The 18,663-nt window shown below is 49.1% G+C and overlaps 1 protein-coding gene and 1 pseudogene across 5 annotated transcripts in view; one reads left to right on the forward strand and one right to left on the reverse strand.

Moving 5' to 3' along the window:
* Positions 1-18,657, reverse strand: part of JADE3 (jade family PHD finger 3) — a 102,269-nt gene extending 83,612 nt beyond the window's left edge. Inside the window, exons 1-2 of one of the 4 annotated variants that reach the window (XM_079764939.1) lie at positions 17,818-18,657; positions 17,606-17,703 (exon numbers count right to left, since the gene is read on the reverse strand). The gene's annotated coding sequence lies outside the window, so the exon portion shown is untranslated. Of the gene's footprint in view, positions 1-15,932; positions 17,426-17,556 lie in introns of those variants that run through there. The other 3 variants (XM_079764938.1, XM_079764940.1, XM_079764942.1) reach the window with 3 other exon arrangements.
* LOC307095626 (elongation factor 1-alpha 1-like) lies at positions 2,880-6,442 on the forward strand (annotated as a pseudogene). Its single transcript has 2 exons — positions 2,880-3,343; positions 3,586-6,442. The product of its transcript is annotated as an elongation factor 1-alpha 1-like (transcript).
* Positions 18,658-18,663: the final 6 nt, after the last annotated feature.

Consider the following 18,663-nt stretch of genomic DNA (forward strand, 5'->3'; position numbering starts at 1 on the left):
AGTTCCAGGGGTCAGTGGTGGCCTGGTGGCAGGAGTGGAGATGGTACAGAGAAGAGGCCTTTAGCGCCTGCGCCTTTATGGACAGCACTCTGGAAGGAACTTGAGTTGGATGTGGCTTGTAGTGACACACAAATCATGGCAAGAAGCAGACTAGAGACGGTTTCCCTAAAGGCAAGTGACTACATGGAAGGGGGTGTGCAGGAGGCAGCCGATGGATGGTTCTCTCTCATCATTGATGTTTCTATCTCTCTATCCTCCCTTCCTCTCTGAAATCAATAAAGAAATATATTTTTAAAAAATGTCCACAAGTTAAAAAAAAAAGTTTATTCTGGATTTAAGTTGGTTATCCTACAGAGAGTTCAACTTAGGCTCATAATACACACACACACACACACACACACACACACACACACACACACCCTCTCCTGTATATGATGCAAGTTTCATATGAGACAAATAGGATACAACTGTTTATAGTCCAAGTTTGTCTATATTTGAAAGTAAATTCCTAGTCCTCTTCAACATTATAAGTGGACAAGGAATCATGGGAAGGCTAGGAACCATGATGGAGCCAGGGAAAAGCTGCCTGCAGCTCTGACTGCAGCCTCCACTGTGAAGCCATGCTCTGCCCAGGCAGACTGTACGGCCACCCCTTTCACAACAGCAGCATGGCAAAGCCCCCGCTTCCTTTAGACAGCCTGCGAAATGCGTGTTTCTCTTACAAACTATGGCTTTCCACAGGCCCTGTGGGGCCATTAGAACATGCTACATGCTATTTTTAAACCCAAAATGACAACTGATGTTTAGTTGGCCAATTAAATATCAGGCAGCAATTTTTGCAGGCATTTGTGGGAGATAGGAGGTAGAGAATTTAAGGGTGTCCTACCAATCAGGGAGTGATAGTTCAGTTGTAAGCCTTCAGGCCATGTGTAGACAAAACAGGTCACGGAGTGAGGAAGTATGGCCTGAGGTGCCCAAGTTGATTAGAAAAGATAGGACTTAATGAGGGAACGTGGACTAGGATATGGCATCCAAATGAGTGGGGTGTGGGAGGAGAGGAGTCTCCTGAGCTGGAATTTGCAGGAATTGGTTCAGGGAGGGTTAACAGGGCGGAAGGAGGAAGGATGTTCCAGCTGTGAGGAAAGGCTCCAGGTAAACCTCGGCCTTGGACTGTTGGTGGCACTGGGGGAGAGGAAGGCGGCGGTGAGGAAGCAGTTCAAAGATGGCATCCCCGATTGTGTGCTCAAGACTTCCCGCCCCACCCAGGTTCCCCTGGAATCCCAGGTGAAGAACTGTCCTCAGCTGATGGACTGAGTCATGGGAAAACATTACAAAACAACTCAACTAACGGAAAAGAACGGACACTGAGGTTCCTCTTTCCACATGCTGGGTCTCAGCCACTGTCTAGGAGGTGAACAGGTAACCCTTTTTGCATAGTTTATGGGCCAGAGAGACATTCTCTGGGGGAAAACACATACTTTGAAACTTGCTCAGACCAAGCTAGACCATACCACATAGCAGTTATGCAAGACAGGGGCCTCCGTTGCGTTTTCTAATGACACAGTACTCTAGGGAGAGATTTGACTGGGCATGTTGAACTTTTGCAATTCTCTCCTCAAAGTTCTCAAAACTGGGAGGCTTCCTGTAAAAAGATGTGTTTAAGATGGCATCTGAGAAATTGCAGAAAGTTCATCCTGGGGGCTCCATGAAATCATGCCTCATCAAGTGTCCTCATCAGCTGGCTTTAAAGAGGTATACAAATAACATGCAGTGATTATACAAATCACTTCTTTTGTACAAAGGTACTCAGGCTTATACACTTGAGGAGTGTCAAGCCTGGTGCTTGATTACAGTGTTAGTTGTTTCTGAGTTACTATTTGCCGTTTCTTTATGAAATATAGCAATATACTAATTTTGGGTGAACATGATTTTTTAATATTGGGAGGGCAAGTAAAACCATCAAAATTGGAAATCTGGTCCAACCTTTAGATGTTATATAGGACTCCCATACATTTACATCCCTAAACTTTTTCACCTTCGAGGGCAATTCCTGAAATCGCCCCCCCCCCCCCCGCCCCGCAGACAGCATGCTTTGAATCCAATACAACAATCCCAGTGATTAGTTATTATCAACTTCATTCTATAGATGAGGAAACGGAGGCACAAAGAGGTTAAACTCACTCAGGGTTGCATAGCTAGTAAGAAGCAAACACAGTATTCAAGCAACTTGGGTCTCTGCTACTCTATCCATTCTAGCATTCAAACTCTAGCTAACTAGTTTTACCATAAATGGTAGTGTAATCATACAGCAATCTCACTCTCAGGTAATTACTGTACACTTGTACATGAATTTTTATAGCAGCTCTGCTTATAATTATCAAAAACTGGTAACGACCCCAATGTGGTACGTTCATACAATGGAATACAACAACAATAAAAAAGGAACAAACCACTGATATACACACCTTGGATACTCTCAGAAGCATTACGCTGAGTGAAAAAAAGCAAGACTAAAAAGATGACACAGTCTGACTCTATGTGACATCCTCAGAGTGACGAACTATAGTGACTCACGGAGCACAGATCAGTGACTCCTAAGGTTTGGGGTGGGAAGAGAGTGTGATTAGAGGTAGCACAAAAGAGTTTTTTTGGAGTGATGTAACTGCTTTCTACTGTAACTTTGGTGTTAAGTTACACTGATCTCTACGTATGTCAAAATCCACAGAACTATACTCACACCCCAAAATCAATTTTATTGTATAATAATATTAAAAAGGGGCAATAGCTCATCTTCTTTTTAGTCAGTATTCATTTTTGTATTTTCCATTTACTCACAGGAGACTTTTACAGTTCTACCTACTACTGACAACAGTTTTCAGATTGAAAAATTAAGAGAGTTACACTGTAATGTGAAGCAAAAAGCCATTATCAGGCTATAATTCAATGATGACAGTTACCTCCTTAAACAAACACTCCTTAGCTTTTTCCCAACGGGTTTGCTGCCAGAACACAGGTGTGAAAACCACCACTAAATCTAAGCCAAAATGGGAGAAGAAAAGACTCTTATCAACATCATGGTCACTGGACATGTAGCTTTGGGCAAGTCCACCACGACTAGCCATACTACAAAGGTGGTGGGATCAACAAAAGAACCACCAAAAAAAATAAATAAAAATGAGAAGGTGGCTGCTGAGATGGGAAAGGGCTCCTTCAAGTATGCCTGGGTCTTGGATAAACTGAAAGCTGAATGTGAGTGAGGTATCACCATTGATATCTCCGTGTGGAAATTGGAGACCAGCAAGGATTATGTGACCATCATTGATGCCCCAGGGCACAGAGACTAAATAAAAAAACATGGTTGCCCTGGCCGGTTTGGCTCAGTGGATAGAGCGTCGGCCTGCGCACTGAAGGGTCCCAGGTTCGATTCCGGTCAAGGGCATGTACCTCGGTTGTGGGCACATCCCCAGTAGGAGGTGTGCAGGAGGCAGCTGATCGATGTTTCTCTCTCATCAATGTTTCTAACTCTCTATCCCTCTCCCTTCCTCTCTGTAAACAATCAATAAAATATATATTTAAAAAACACACACACAAAAACATGGTTACAGGCGCATCTCAGGCAGACTGTGCTGTCCTGATTGTTGCTGCTGGTGTTACGGAATTTGAAGCGGGTATCTCCAAGAATTGACAGACCCATGAGCATGCCCTTCTGACTTAACTGATTGTTGGTGTTAACAAAATGGATTCCACTGAACCGCCCTACAGCCTGAAGAGATACAAGGAAATGGTTAAAGAAGTCAGCACCTACATTAAGAAAACTGGCTAAAAGCCTGACACAGTAGCATCTGTGCCAATTTCTGGTTGGAATGTGACAACACTAACATGCCCTGGTCCAAAGGATGGAAAGTCACCTGTGAAGATGGCAATGCCCCTGGAACCATGCTGCCTGAAGCTCTGGATTGCATCCTGCCACCAACTCGTCCAATTGACACGCCCTGTGTCTGCCCCTCCAGGATGTCTACAAAACTGGTGGTATTGGTACTGTTCCTGTGGGCTGAGTGGAGACTGGTCCTCAAACCCAGCATGGTGGTCACCTTTGCTCCAGTCAACGTTACAACTGAAGTAAATAAAGTCTGCTGAGATGGACCAGGTAGTTCTGAGTGTCGCTCTTCCTGGGGACCATGTGGGCTTCAATGTCAAGAATGTGTCTGTCAAAGATGGTCATCATGGTAATGTGGCTGGTGACAGCAAAAATGACCCACCAATGGAATAGCTGGCTTCACAACTCTGATAATTATCCTGAGCCATCCAGGCCAAATCAGCGCCAGATACACTAGTACAGCTGTGCTGGATTGTCATAAAGCTCACATAGCTTGTAAACCCGCTGAGCTGAAGACGACGGATCATCATTCTGGGCAAAAGCTTATACTGCCATCGTCTATGGTTCCTGGCAAGCCCATGTGTGTTGCGAGTTTCTCTGACTACCCTCCTCTGGGCCATTTCGCTGTTTGTGACATGAGACAGTTGCTGTAGGTGTCATCAAAGCAGGGGACAAGAAGGCAGCTGGAGCTGGCAAAGTCACCAAGCCTGCCCAGAAAGCTCAGAAGCTACATGAATATTATCCCCCAAGACCGTCACCCTAGTCTGAACCAGTGGCGGAAGAACTTGGCTCAATTGGCCATTTAAGTTTAACAGCAAAAGACTGGTTAATGATTACAATGCACTGTAAAACCTTCAGAGGGAAAGGAGAATGTTTTGTGGAGTGTGTGTGTGTGTGTGTGTGTGTGTGTGTGTGTATGTGGCAGTTTTTAAGTTATTGGTTTTTAAAACCAGTACTTTTTAATGGAAACAACTTGACCAAAAATCTGTCACAAAATTTTCAGACCCATTAAAACAAAGTTTAATGAGAAAATAAATAGATAGTCCTTACGAGTGAAATGAATTTGGGTGCTTATCCTCTGAAAAAGAGAAGTATTTCAGCAATAGTAGATGGCATTATATCTGACATCACAATTTGCATAGTAAACCAAAAATAAGTCATCTGAGTTAATCCTGGGATGTAGAATGTGATGGAATGAGGGTGTCATAAGAGTTACATGGACAACCATGGCTCTTTCTACAAATTTTCAAGTTTTACTAGAATGCATTCTTGTAGCTCTAGTGTAATTTAAAAAAAAATTTAATCCTTCTAGGTTGAAATGGAGATATTTCCCAAGTTGCAATATCCTTCCATCCACGGGGTTCCCATTGCCATTGGGAATCCCTTGGTTACCACCCTACCAGGCAAGGCTTGTATTCTACTCAACACCTAGTGCCTCGCACACAGTACAGTGGGCATTCAACAAATATTTGCTAAAATGAATTGCATCTGGAAAAGTGAGGAATGAAAATGACAAAACATGTGGCCACTAACAAAACCTATCATCTGGGAAGACTCTAATTCTGAATGAGGCAAGTTATTACTGAGCGATAACAATGGACTCAATAATTACAAAGGCATACACAGAATCGTGGAAGAGAGCGAGGCAAACATTAACATACTGGCAGTGGTGTAGGAGTTATTAAAGCCTAAAATAGGCAGGACCCAAACCAGAATCAATTATTCCTGGCTTTCTAGACATCTATAATAGTAAAAGCATAATATGCTAATTAGACTGGACGTCCTTCCGGACAACCTTCTGGATGAAGCCGGGGCTGTGAGGGCCGAGACAGCCGCTGCAGTTGCCTTGGGCCAAGGCAAGCCGCTGCGGCTGCAAGGGCAGAGCCCCGTGAACCAATTTCGTGCACCGGGCCTCTAGTAAAATCCTAATATTCTAAGGGGGTGGGAAAAAGAAAATTACGGGGAAAATTGACTTGTATTGAGTTTTATGGGCCTTTCACTGCATTAGAAATTGATGTAGACTAAAACTTACTTTAAGACTCAGGTTTCAGCTCTAATATGTGAAGCACTGGGAAACCATCACTCTCACCCTCCCAAGAAAAAAGCTAGACAAACTTCTTGGACCTGTCAGGGAACTGAGGCCACAGGGCAAACCATCATCGTCATACTCAAGAGCCAGGTGCCTGCACACATGATCTGAACGTGGAAACTGGTAGGAAGATTAAACTAGAAATTCTGATAAATTACTAAAGGCCAAAGTACAAGATATCATGAGAGTAATGAGCTCCTGGAGTTCACACCGAGGGAGTATTTCCATGTTCTTACCAGTTTTTCCTACAGGAAGCCAACCAGGTTCTTACAGGGAGGATGGGGAAAACCCCAGAGAAAGCTTTGACGGTCTCACCTCCTGGCCTGATCCCCCTAACTTCTCTCCCTTCCAAGCCTGATCGCCCTAACTGCCTAACTGCTCGCCCCTCCTGGCCTGATCCCACTAACTGCCTAACTGCTCTCCTCTCCTGGCCTGATACCCCTAAGTATCTCTAACTGTTCTCCCCTCCTGGCCTGATCACCCTAACTGCTCTCCCCTCCTGGCCTGATCCCCCTAAGTGTCTAACTGCTCACCCCTCTTGGCCTGATCCCCCTAAGTGTCTAACAGCTCACCCCTCCTGGTCTGATCCCCCTAAGTGTTTCTAACTGCTCTCCCCTCCTGGCCTGATTACCCCGAAGTGTCTAACTGCTCTCCGCTCCTGGTCTGATCCCCCTAAGTGTCTCTAACTGCTCTCCCCTCCTGGCCTGATCCCCCTAAGTGTCTAACAGCTCACCCCTCCTGGTCTGATCCCCCTAAGTGTTTCTAACTGCTCTCCCCTCCTGGCCTGATTACCCCGAAGTGTCTAACTGCTCTCCGCTCCTGGTCTGATCCCCCTAAGTGTCTCTAACTGCTCTCCCCTCCTGGCCTGATCCCCCTAAGTGCCTAACTGCTCTCCCCTCCTGAGGAGGCCTGATCCCCCTGAGTGTCTCTAACTGTTCTCCCCGCCTGGCCTGATGCCCCTAAGTGTCTAACTGCTCCCCCCTCCTGGCCTGATCTCCCTAACTGCTCTCCCCTCCTGGCCTGATCCCCCTAAGTGTCTAACTGCTCTCCCCTCCTGGCCTGATCCCCTTAAGTGTCTCTAACTGCTCTCCCCTCCTGGCCTGATTCCCCCGAAGTGTCTAACTGCTCCTCCCTCCTGGCCTGATCTCCCTAACTGCTCTCCCTTCCTGGCCTGATCCCCCTAAGTGTCTAACTGCTCTCCCCTCCTGGCTTGATCCCCCTAAGTGCCTAATTGCTCTCCCCACCTGGCCTGATCCCCCTAAGTGTCTAACTGCTCCCCTCTCCTGGCCTGATCTCCCTAACTGCTCTCCCTTCCTGGCCTGATCCCCCTAAGTGTCTAACTGCTCTCCCCTCCTGGCTTGATCCCCCTAAGTGCCTAATTGCTCTCCCCATCTGGCCTGATCCCCATGAGTGTCTCTAACTGCTCTCCCCTCCTGGCCTGATCCCCCTAAGTGTCTAAGTGCTCTCCCTCCTGGCCTGATCCCCCTAACTGCCTAACTGATCTCCGCTCCTGGTCTGATTCCCCTAAGTGTCTCTAACTGCTCTCCCCTCCTGGCCTGATCCCCCTAAGTGTCTAACTGCTCTCCCCTCCTGGCCTCATCCCCCTGAGTGTCTCTAACTGTTCTCCCTGCCTGGCCTGATCCCCCTAAGTGTCTAACTGCTCCCCCCTCCTGGCCTGATCCCCCTAAGTGTCTCTAACTGCTCTCCCCTCCTGGCCTGATTCCCCCGAAGTGTCTCTAACTGCTCTTCCCTCCTGGCTTGATCCCCCAAGTGTCTAACTGCTCTCCACTCCCGGCCTGATCCCCCTAAGTGTCTAACTGCTCTCCCCTCCTGGCCTGATCCCCTAACTGCCTAACTGCTGTCCCCTCATAGCCTGATCCCCCTGTCTATAACTGCTCTCCGCTCCTGGTCTGATCCCCCTAAGTGTCTAACTGCTCTCCCCTCCTGGCCTGATCCCCCTAACTGCCTAATTGCTCTCCCCACATGGCCTGATCCCCCGAAGTGTCTAACTGCTCTCCACTCCTGGCCTGATCCCCTAAGTGCCTAACTGCTCTCCCCTCCTGGCCGGATCCCCCTAAGTGTCTCTAACTGCTCTCCCCTCCTGGCCGGATCCCCCTAAGTGTCTCTAACTGCTCTCCCCTCCTGGCCTGATCCCCCTAAGTGTCTAACTGCTCTGCCCTCCTGGCCTGATCCCCCTAAGTGCCTAACTGCTCTCCCCTCCTGGCCGGATCCCCCTAAGTGTCTCTAACTGCTCTCCCCTCCTGGCCTGATCCCCATGAGTGTCTCTAACTGCTCTCCCCTCCTGGCCTGATCCCCCTAAGTGTCTAACTGCTCTCTCCTCCTGGCCTGATCCCCCTGTCTAACTGCTCTCCACTCCCCTGATCCCCCTAAGTGTCTAATTGCTCTCCCCACCTGGCCTGATCCCCATGAGTGTCTCTAACTGCTCTCTCCTCCTGGCCTGATCCCCCTAAGTGTCTAACTGCTGTCCCCTCCTGGCCTGATCCCCTAAGTGTCTAACTGCTCTCTCCTCCTGGCCTGATCCCCATGAGTGTCTCTAACTGCTCTCCCCTCCTGGCCTGATCCCCCTAAGTGTCTAACTGCTCTCCCCTCCTGGCCTGATCCCCCTAACTGCCTAACTGCTCTCCGCTCCTGGTCTGATTCCCCTAAGTGTCTCTAACTGCTCTCCCCTCCTGGCCTGATCCCCCTAAGTGTCTAACTGCTCTCCCCTCCTGGCCTGATCCCCCTAACTGCCTAACTGCTCTCCGCTCCTGGTCTGATTCCCCTAAGTGTCTCTAACTGCTCTCCACTCCTGGCCTGATCCCCCTAACTGCCTAATTGCTCTCCCCACATGGCCTGATCCCCCGAAGTGTCTAACTGCTCTCCCCTCCTGGCCTGATCCCCCTGAGTGTCTAACTGCTCCCCCCTCCTGGCCTGATTCCCCTAAGTGTCTCTAACTGCTCTCCCCTCCTGGCCTGATTCCCCTAAGTGTCTAACTGCTCTCCCCACCTGGCCTGATCCCCTAACTGCCTAACTGCTGTCCCCTCATGGCCTGATCCCCCTAACTATTCTCCCCTCCTGGCCTGATCCCCCTAAGTGTCTAACTGCTCTGCCCTCCTGGCCTGATCCCCCTAAGTGCCTAACTGCTCTCCCCTCCTGGCCGGATCCCCCTAAGTGTCTCTAACTGCTCTCCCCTCCTGGCCTGATCCCCCTGTCTAACTGCTCTCCCCTCCTGGCCTGATCCCCATGAGTGTCTCTAACTGCTCTCCCCTCCTGGCCTGATCCCCCTAAGTGCCTAACTGCTCTGCCCTCCTGGCCTGATCCCCCTAAGTGCCTAATTGCTCTCCCCTCCTGGCCGGATCCCCCTAAGTGTCTCTAACTGCTCTCCCCTCCTGGCCTGATCCCCCTGAGTGTCTAACTGCTCTCCCCTCCTGGCCTGATCTCCCCTAAGTGTCTCTAACTGCTCTCCCCTCCTGGCCTGATCCCCCTAAGTGTCTAACTGCTCTCTCCTCCTGGCCTGATCCCCCTAAGTGTCTAACTGCTCTCCCCTCCCCTGATCCCCCTAAGTGTCTAAGTGCTTTCCCCTCCTGGCCTGATCCCCTAAGTGTCTAACTGCTCTCTCCTCCTGGCCTGATCCCCCGAAGTGTCTAACTGCTCTCTCCTCCTGGCCTGATCCCCCGAAGTGTCTAACTGCTGTCCCCTCCTGGCCTGATCCCCTAAGTGTCTAACTGCTCTCTCCTCCTGGCCTGATCCCCCTAAGTGTCTAACTGCTCTCTCCTCCTGGCCTGATCCCCCGAAGTGTCTAACTGCTGTCCCCTCCTGGCCTGATCCCCTAAGTGTCTAACTGCTCTCTCCTCCTGGCCTGATCCCCCTAAGTGTCTAACTGCTGTCCCCTCCTGGCCTGATCTCCCTAAGTGCTCTCCCCTCCTGGCCTGATCCCCCTAACTGCTCTCCCCTCCTGGCCTGATAATCCCCGTTAGTGCCTAACTGCTCTCTCCTCCAGGCCTGATCCCCCTAAGTGCCTAACTGGTCTCTCCTGCCAGCCTGATCACTCTAACTGTTCTCCCCTGGCCGCGTGATCCCCCTGCCTAACTGCTCTCCCCTCCTGGCCCAATCGCCCTAACTACCTAACTGTCACCTTCTTTCTTCTCCCTTCTCCTGAGGTGCTGGCCTTCTCACCTTCTCCCTTTCTTTCGTGGTGCTGGCCGTCTCCCTTCTCCTGCAGTGCAGCCTTCTCCCTTATGCCTTCTCCTGTGGCGCCTTCTCCCGTGGCCTCTGCAAAAGGGACCGTGGCGCTGGACCAGCCTTCACAGCCACAGCTGCCAGCCTTTGGCTATTGCAGCTTCTGTGGCTTTGTCTGGAATGACGTCCGGAAGGACGTCCAGGAGATGTCCACCCTAATTAGCATATTACTTATTTATTAGTATAGATGTTAAAGACTATTGGAAAAAAGTAGCCAAATGCAAAACCAGATGTACAATTTCAAAGAGATAGAAAGTGTAAGAAGGAATCAAGTGGAAATGCTAGAAATAAAAAACACAGAAAAAGCCCTGGTTGGGTGGCTCAGCTGGTTTGGAGAATCATCCCGCACACCAAAAGTTTGCAGGTAGGATTCCTGGTCAGGGCACATTTCTAGGTTGCTGATTCGAGCCTGGGTTGGCATGTGTACCGGAGGCAACCAATAGATGTGTCTCTCTCACACTGATGTTTCTCTCTTCCTCTTAAAGAAAACACCACAGGAAAAAATACACAAAAAACAACACATGCTAAACAGCAGACTTGACATAGCCAAGGAAAGAATCAGTGAACACAAAGATCAAGTTTATTGATCAGGTCAATAAAAATTAAAACGAAAAAGACAAAAGAGTGAAAACAAATAGAACACAGCATCCAAAAACTGTGGGACAATATCTAACAGTATAACATACTTGTAATTGGAATCCCAGAAAGAGAAGGGGGGAAAATGGGACATAAGAATTATATAAAGAAACTAGAGGCCTGGTGCACGAGATTCATGCACTGAGGGGGGCGGGTTCCTCAGCCCAGCCTGTGCCCTCTCGCAGTCCAGGACCCCTCAGGGGATGTCTGACTGCCGGCTTAGGCCCGATCACCCTGGGGATCGGGCCTAAGCCGGCAGTCAGCCATCCCTCTTGCAGTTGGGGTCCCCTTGCTCCTTACCCCTGTGGTCGTCAGCCGTGAGCCTAGCTCGCTGCTCCTTAGCGCTGCCTCGGAGGTGGGAGAGGCTCCTGCCACCGCCACTGGGCTCACCAGCCCTGAGCCTGGCTTCTGGATGAGCAGTGCTCCCCCTGTGGGAGCGCATTGACCACCAGGGGGCAGCTCCTGCGTTGAGCATCTGCCCCCTGGTGGTTGGTGCGCGTCCCTAGTGACCAGTTGTTCCACCATTCGGTCAATTTGCATATTATGCTTTTATTATATAGGATAACGGCTAAGAACTTTCTAAGATTAGTCACAGACAACAAACCATAGATACAAGAAGCTCAGAGAACACCAAGCAGGATAAATATGGAAAAAACTTAAAAAGCCACACCAAGCCCTGGCTGGTGTGGATAAGTTGGTTGAGTGTTGTCCCATGCACCAAAAGGTTCCTTTCTGGTCAACACGTGCCTGGGTTGTGGGCTCGATCCCCAGTAGGGGGCGTGCAGGAGGCAGCCAATCAATGATTCTCTCTCATCACTGATATTTCTCTCTCCCTCTCCCTGAAATGAATAAAGACATATTTTTACAATAAAGAAAACATTTAAAAAAATTTTTAAAAGCCTCACCTAGGTAAAGATGGACGTTGAAGTCAGCCAGAGGAAAAAAGGCACGTTAACTATAGAGGAACAAGGGTAAGAATTACAGCAGTAATGACCTCCCCTCAATTTTTCACATCTCCTTGCAGCCATACCTTTTTTTTTTTTTAAATATATTTTATTGATTTTTTACAGAGAGGAGGGGAGAGGGATAGAGAGTTAGAAACATAGATGAGAGAGAAACATCGATCAGCTGCCTCCTGCACACCCCCTACTGGGGATGTGCCCGCAACCAAGGTACATGCCCTTGACCGGAATCGAACCTGGGACCTTTCAGTCCACAGGCCGACGCTCTATCCACTGAGCCAAACCGGTTTCGGCCATACCTTTGGATGGTCCCATCCCACAGTGACTCTGGGCTGGACCACAGAAGCACTCCTGTGCTTTGACTGATGGGAAAATATCAAATGTGACCCAGAGGACACTTCAGAAGTGCTTGGGCCCTGACGCTTCTTCTCACTCGCTACTCTTTGTGCCTTTGAGACCACCATGTTAACAAGTCCAGACTAGTAAGCTGGAGGCGAGACCGTTTGTAGGGAGATGAGCCATCCCAGCTTAGGGCCTCCTAAACCAAGCAGCCTGCCAAGCACCAGATCACCCGCACCCAAATCTAACTGACACAGGCTGTCTCAAAGTAAATATATTTGTGGTCCCATCCACATGGAAAGGGGAACAGCACAATGGTTCTCCCCATGAAGTGTAGTCTGCACATAAGTAGTAGCTTCAAACAGAAAAACCTACAGTACCTGGATTAGAATACATAAATATATAAGTACTGAAAAGTGCCCGAGTCTTCCCAGATTCTCACAAATGTGCTGTCTGTCATCACAGATGGCACATACCAAAAAAAACAAGAAACACACACAAAATTACCATTTAGCCACTGAAGCATCTTTATCATGATATATTCAAACCAAAGTCTTACACTCAACAGTTTCATTTCTAACACTGAACAGCTCAGGTTTCCAGCAATTACCTTTTCTCCCAATTCTACTCCCCCCCACCCCCGCCATTTGACAAGGCTTGGTGAAAGCCGAAAGAGCTCCCTTAATGCAGTCTAAAAAGCATCAGATAAGAGACTAGTTAAACCTCCTTCTAGAAGCAGTCTGCAGGACCAGCTTCTTCAAGCAACACAGCAACTCTTTAACTGTGCTGATGGCGGGCAGTGAAAACTGTTTAAGATCTATATATTGGGTTAGAAACATCACAGAGTTTTTTTGGGATCACACACACACACACACACACACACACACACACACACAGTCGGTTTTTCGCAGTGGACAGAGCACCGGCCTGTGGACCAAGGGGTCCCGGGTTTGATTCCGGTCAAGGGCATGTACCTCGGTTGCAGGCTCCTCCCCAGCCCCGGCCCTGGTTGAGGTTCATGCAGGAGGCAACCAACCGATGTGTTTCTCTCACATTGATGTTTCTCTCTGTCTTTCCCCACTGTCTTCCACTCTCCCTAAAAGAAATGGAAAAATATCCTCCAGTGAGGATTCACACACACACACACACACACACACACACACACACACACACAGTTTAATAAAAAGTGAAAAACACCTTCCAGCAGCTTCCCATTGTCCTTGGAATAAAACGCAAGCTCCTTAATAAGGTCCCATAAGGCCCTGTAAATCTTTCCCTGCCTACCTCCGACCTCATCTCTCTTTCCCCAGGTCCTAGCCAAGCCTCTGAGGATCCTTTCCGCTTCTCTCCCGCCTCAGTGCCCTCACAACACCTGCTGTTCCCGCCGCCTGGCAATCCATTCTCCCTGACTTGTGCTCTGCTTCTTCCTGCTCATCCTTCAGCCCCAGGGCACCTTGCTGGTCTCCCTTACAGAAGCATTCTTCCTCTGACTTGCTGTGTGACCTTGGGCAAGTGACCATTTTTTTTGTTAATCCTCACCTGAGGACATTTTCTCCATTGATTTTTAGAGAAAGTGGAGGGGGGAGAGAAGGAGAGAGAGGGAGGGAGAAAGGGAGGTAGGAAAGGAGAGGGAAACACTGATGTGAGAGAGACACATCGATTGGTTGCCTCCCACAAGCGCTCCAATGGGGGCGGGGATTGAACCTGCAACCCAGCTATGTCCCCTTGCCAGGGAATCATACCAGTGACCCTTCAGTGTGCTAGCCAACCCTCTAACCACTGCACACACTGGCCAGTGCTGGGAAAAGTTACCTTTGCTTCACCCCTCTGAGCCTCACACCTCAGAAAGATGTCCTAAGTTAAGCCATTAGCAGAGTGCTCAGCACACAGGAAATGGTTAACAAATCATCACTACTGGTACTGTTATTATCCCATACGGTAATCTCCACCATAGCACTTAGTATAATTAGTAATTATTTATTTGTAGAAAAAAATAGGAACACCCCCTTGAATCCCACCCTACCACCGAATACCTTTCATGCTATTTCCCCACATACTGCATTTTTGGAGGGGAAGATGAAATTAGTGTTTACAGAGCAACTGCTACCTCAATTAATTAGTACCTTGGAGATGCGGTATGGCAGGTGAAGAAACTGAGGCCAAGATCAAGTCTGTGCTGGGTGCGTGACACCGAAGGCTTCCCTAACTCATGAACCTTGTCATTGAAGAGCAGCAAGCCTCAGATAAGATGGATCTTCACATCCACATACATCCCAAACTACTCGAGGCATGTACTCGTCAGATCCTTAATCAGCCTGGTGTTCCAATCAACCCCCCGCCCCCAATGCCTTCCTCTTCAGAATACTCTTTCTCTGACTGATGATAGTTTTTCTTATTTCCTTTCCACTGGATGTTGAGCTCTTAAGGGGATTAATATCTTTCCCCTCTTGTACTGACTGAATTAATTAAAATGTTGGAGAATATTATGGCTGCAAAGTTGGGGTGTGGTGGAATGGATTTTCATAACAATACTAGAGGTCCGGTGCACGGGATTCGTGCACTGGTGGGGGGTGTGGCCTGTGGGGATCAGCCCATTGCGGGAGCACCGCTCATCCAGGTCAGCCGAGCAGTGCTCCCACTGTGGAAGCACACTGACCACCAGGAGGCAGCTACAGCGTTGTGTGTCTGCCCCCTGGTGGTCAGTGTGTGTCATAGTGACTGGTTGACCAGTCATTCTGGTCATTCCGCCATTCGGTCGTTGGGCTTTTATTATACAGGACTAGAGGACTAGATGCACAAAATTCCCCCAGCTGCCAGCACCGGCTTCCCTCTGGCACCTGGGACCTGGGCTTCCCTCAAGCTGCCAGCAGGCACCCAGGACCCGAGCTTCCCTCACAGCCCAGCTTCATCCAGAGGGTCGTCCGGAAGGACGTCCAGTCTAATTAGCATATTATGCTTTTATCATTATAGATTATTATAGACTAGAGGCCGGTGCATGAAATTTGTGCACGGGGAGGGGGTTCCCTCAGCCCGGCCTGCACCCTCTCCAATCTGGGATCCTTTGGGGGATGTCCGACTGCTGGCAGATGGATATCCCTCTCGCAATCCTCGCAATCTGGGACCACGGGCTCCTAACTGCTTGCCTGCCTGCCTGCCTGATCGCCCCTAACCCCTCTGCCTGCTGGCCTGATCGCCTCTAACTGCCTCTGCCTGCCTGCTGGCCTGATCGCCCCTAACTGCCCCCCTGACGGCCTGATCACCCCTAACCGCCTCTGCCCCGGCCCCCAGCCTAAGCCGTAGTCTGGCTTCCCTCTGCTGGAGGTGACCTGGCCCTTCAGGGGAAGGTGTTGCCCCCATCACCTCGCTGCTGCTGCTGCCACTGGTGGCCACCATGGCTGCTTGAGCCTTGGGCTTCACAGCTGCATGTGGTTGCCCTAGCCTCGGGCTGGCCCTTGCAGCAGCAGCCGCTATCCACAGCTTGCCTGAGGCTTGGGCGCAGCCGCCATCCGCAGCTTGCCTGAGCCTCAGGCCAGCCCTCCCAGTGGCAGCTGCCATCAGCGGCTTGCCTGAGCCTCAGGCAGCCGCTGTGGCTTTGTCCAGAAAGACATCTGGATGGTTGTCCGAAGACGTGCGCCCTAATTAGCACATTACCCTTTTATTAGTATAGATAGGATTAAAGTTCGGCATAGTTCAAACAAACTTGACATGAATGACGGCAAAACAGTCTATCTTAACCACTTTACAATGGAATGATTTCTATATCCAGCACCAGAGAGTCCACGTGACTTACAAACATGTGTCTTACGGCCGTAGGTAGACTGCACTCTCTCTCTCTGGGCCCTACATCACCACCAATGCTCTTCTGTACCCTGTGGCTGCACGTCAGCCACCCTTCATGACAGGATGCCCTTGGCAAGTATCAGTCTCTCAGTGGTTACCCTTGAATTGTTCATAAAAAGAAACAGAAAGAGCAAATGATAAAGCAAGTGGGAACAAACTGTTAATAACTGGTGACCTCGGCTGAAGGAATACAAGAGTTCTTTGTCCTATTCCTGTAACTTTTTGGTAATTATAATATTACATCAAAATAAAAAGTTTTTAAAAATTTAAAAAGAATATTCTTTTCCCTAGGAGATTCTAACACACAAGGTCTAGGGTACTGGCCGTGCTGGTACCACGTTCTCTTGTCAGCTATTCCCAAACCACACTCTAGACTTGGGTTTCCTCGCCTATCAGCCAGTATCAAGGGTCCAGGAGCTCCTTGGGTAGCAGGGCTCAGCCATGGCTTCTGGACTGGGACAGATTAAATTATGTACTGTGTGAAGTGTATGAATGAATGCATTGGGACCTCCTATTGGTCAAAGCCTCAGCACTATTTCCCCACGCTAGCCCCATGCTTTCTTTAGTTGACTGCCCTCTTCCTAAACTTAGCTATGGGGTCAGGCATCCTCCCCAGGACCCTTCTTCCTCTCTGTTTCCCCAAAGAAGCATGGAGACAGTTCTGATGGTAAGAGCTTTGCTGCTGCTGTCTATGGAGATCCCTACAGGGAGGAGGCAAAAAGAACCATGGGGAGTCACAACGAATCCAGAAAACAGCCAACTCAGAGAAGCACTTACTTGGTCTGTAATGACCACTTGCTAGCGCTCTCTTATTCTTCACTTCTACCCACTCACTCATCCCAGATCCTCCCCGCCCCACCAGCCAGAATGCTTCCGCTTTCCCAGGCACTGTAACTGGAACAACAGGTAGAAACTTGTAAACCATTCAAGCGTCCTCATGGTAGCCATTTCAGGAGAGTGCCAGATGGGTTTCACCCATCACCTACCCCTTGCCTATAAGGTGAGTGAGTAAAGGTCATAGGTAAGCCGGTATCTGATCTCTACCTTCCTCTGTTCCTGTTTTGTGTAAGCTCCATGATGAGCTAGATGTATTCTGTCCCATGATAATGTCCAACCTCTGTCCCTGATCAGGGCTTATAAGCGTCCCCTATATGTCTTCACAAACACCTGATGCCTTCTGCCTCCCCAAATTCCCCCCCCCCCAGATAGTTATCTAGTTCAAGCCAGATGTCAAAGTAATGGGGGAAAGGGAGAGAGGCTTTGTGTACCTAGGGGAGGAATGGGCTGGACGGGAACAGAAGGGAGGGGAAAGACAAGAATTACCAAAGAAGAGATTATTCCCAACCCATGAACCTTCAGCATCCTTTGTCCTTTAACTTCTGTGAACACTTTTAACACAGTCTCAACTGTGTTGAGAGACAGGTACCATCACTTGTCTTACCCCTGAGAGCCTCTACAGCCCCCAGGGGGGCGGTCACAGCTGCCCCCAAGCTGCCCCCAAGCTACTCTCGGGTCCCCCGTTGACCACAAACACTTCAGGAAGTCGTGGGAGGCCCATATCCACTTTCCCTTACCTCTGACCAAGCTTCACAAGCTCCTACCAGTGAGAGGGCCACAGCTTACCAAGATGGCTCCCAACAGCCGTAGGCAGAGAGCGAAGATTCTAGAACCAGGCCTGCATCATGGAGTGTTCTGGAATGTTCTGAACAGAGTGCAAGGAGCTGTTGCAAGGCAATAATATTGAGTTAACAGCTTTTTTTTCTAGCAAATGAAAGTATAGAGAAGAGCAGTTTTTTGTTTTTTTTTTAAAAAAGGTGGGAATCATGGTAGCTCACTCTGAGAAGCACTTCCCAAAGATCTCACGTCATCCCTTCATCCCTTGAAGAGAGGTAGCATCCTTTTCCAGTTCAAGTATTGAAACTCAGAGCTTACTTGAAATGAAAAAAAAAATGTTATGAAGGTAGAACACTCCTAGGATCAACGACAAAGAAGAAAACTCCTTTCCACTTATCTGGAGAGAAGTGACATGATGCGTTCAAAGCTGGAGAGCCACACAATTCCAAGGGCACAGATCCACATCCCCATTGTTTAGAGATGTTATGAAAGTATTCAATTAAATAAAAACACAATGCTTTGTTCAGGCCGACTCCTTCCTCAGCCCCCTTCCCCCCCAGGCTACCAAGAAGTGATTGCAAGGAAGGTATGTAAGAGGACAACTCTGGGAACGTGGATCCTGGGTTGCTTCAAGTAAGCCAGGATGTTGTACAACCAGTCTTGACCTAAAGTATTTGAGAGTTTGGAGAGAAGCAGACAGTTATCTGTTTCAGGTTGAGCACAGGGAATGAGGTCGCCTTTCGCTCCAGGTCCCTGGAATCACCGTCAACTCGGTTTTGATTTCTTATACCATTAGGCTGCGGAAGGGAGGGGGCGCCGGGGCCTCCTCCTTAGCTTTCCAGTTACATGGAGCGCACAGAAAAGAAAAGAAAAGAATAAATCTCGCGCACATCTGAGACCGTGGATTTCCCTGAAACTCTGGCAAGTCAGCGAAGTGGCCAAACGAGTTTCCTGCCAAATGCCTAGAAGGTACATATGTCTCAGGGCTACGCGAGGATACCCAGCCTTGAAACGTGCCTTCACAGACCACCATTCGGGCCACTCGCTCGAGAGCCCTCCCTCCTCCC

This window comes from Cnephaeus nilssonii, assembly GCF_951640355.1.
Source record: "Cnephaeus nilssonii genome assembly, chromosome: X".
Lineage (NCBI taxonomy): Eukaryota > Metazoa > Chordata > Mammalia > Chiroptera > Vespertilionidae > Cnephaeus > Cnephaeus nilssonii.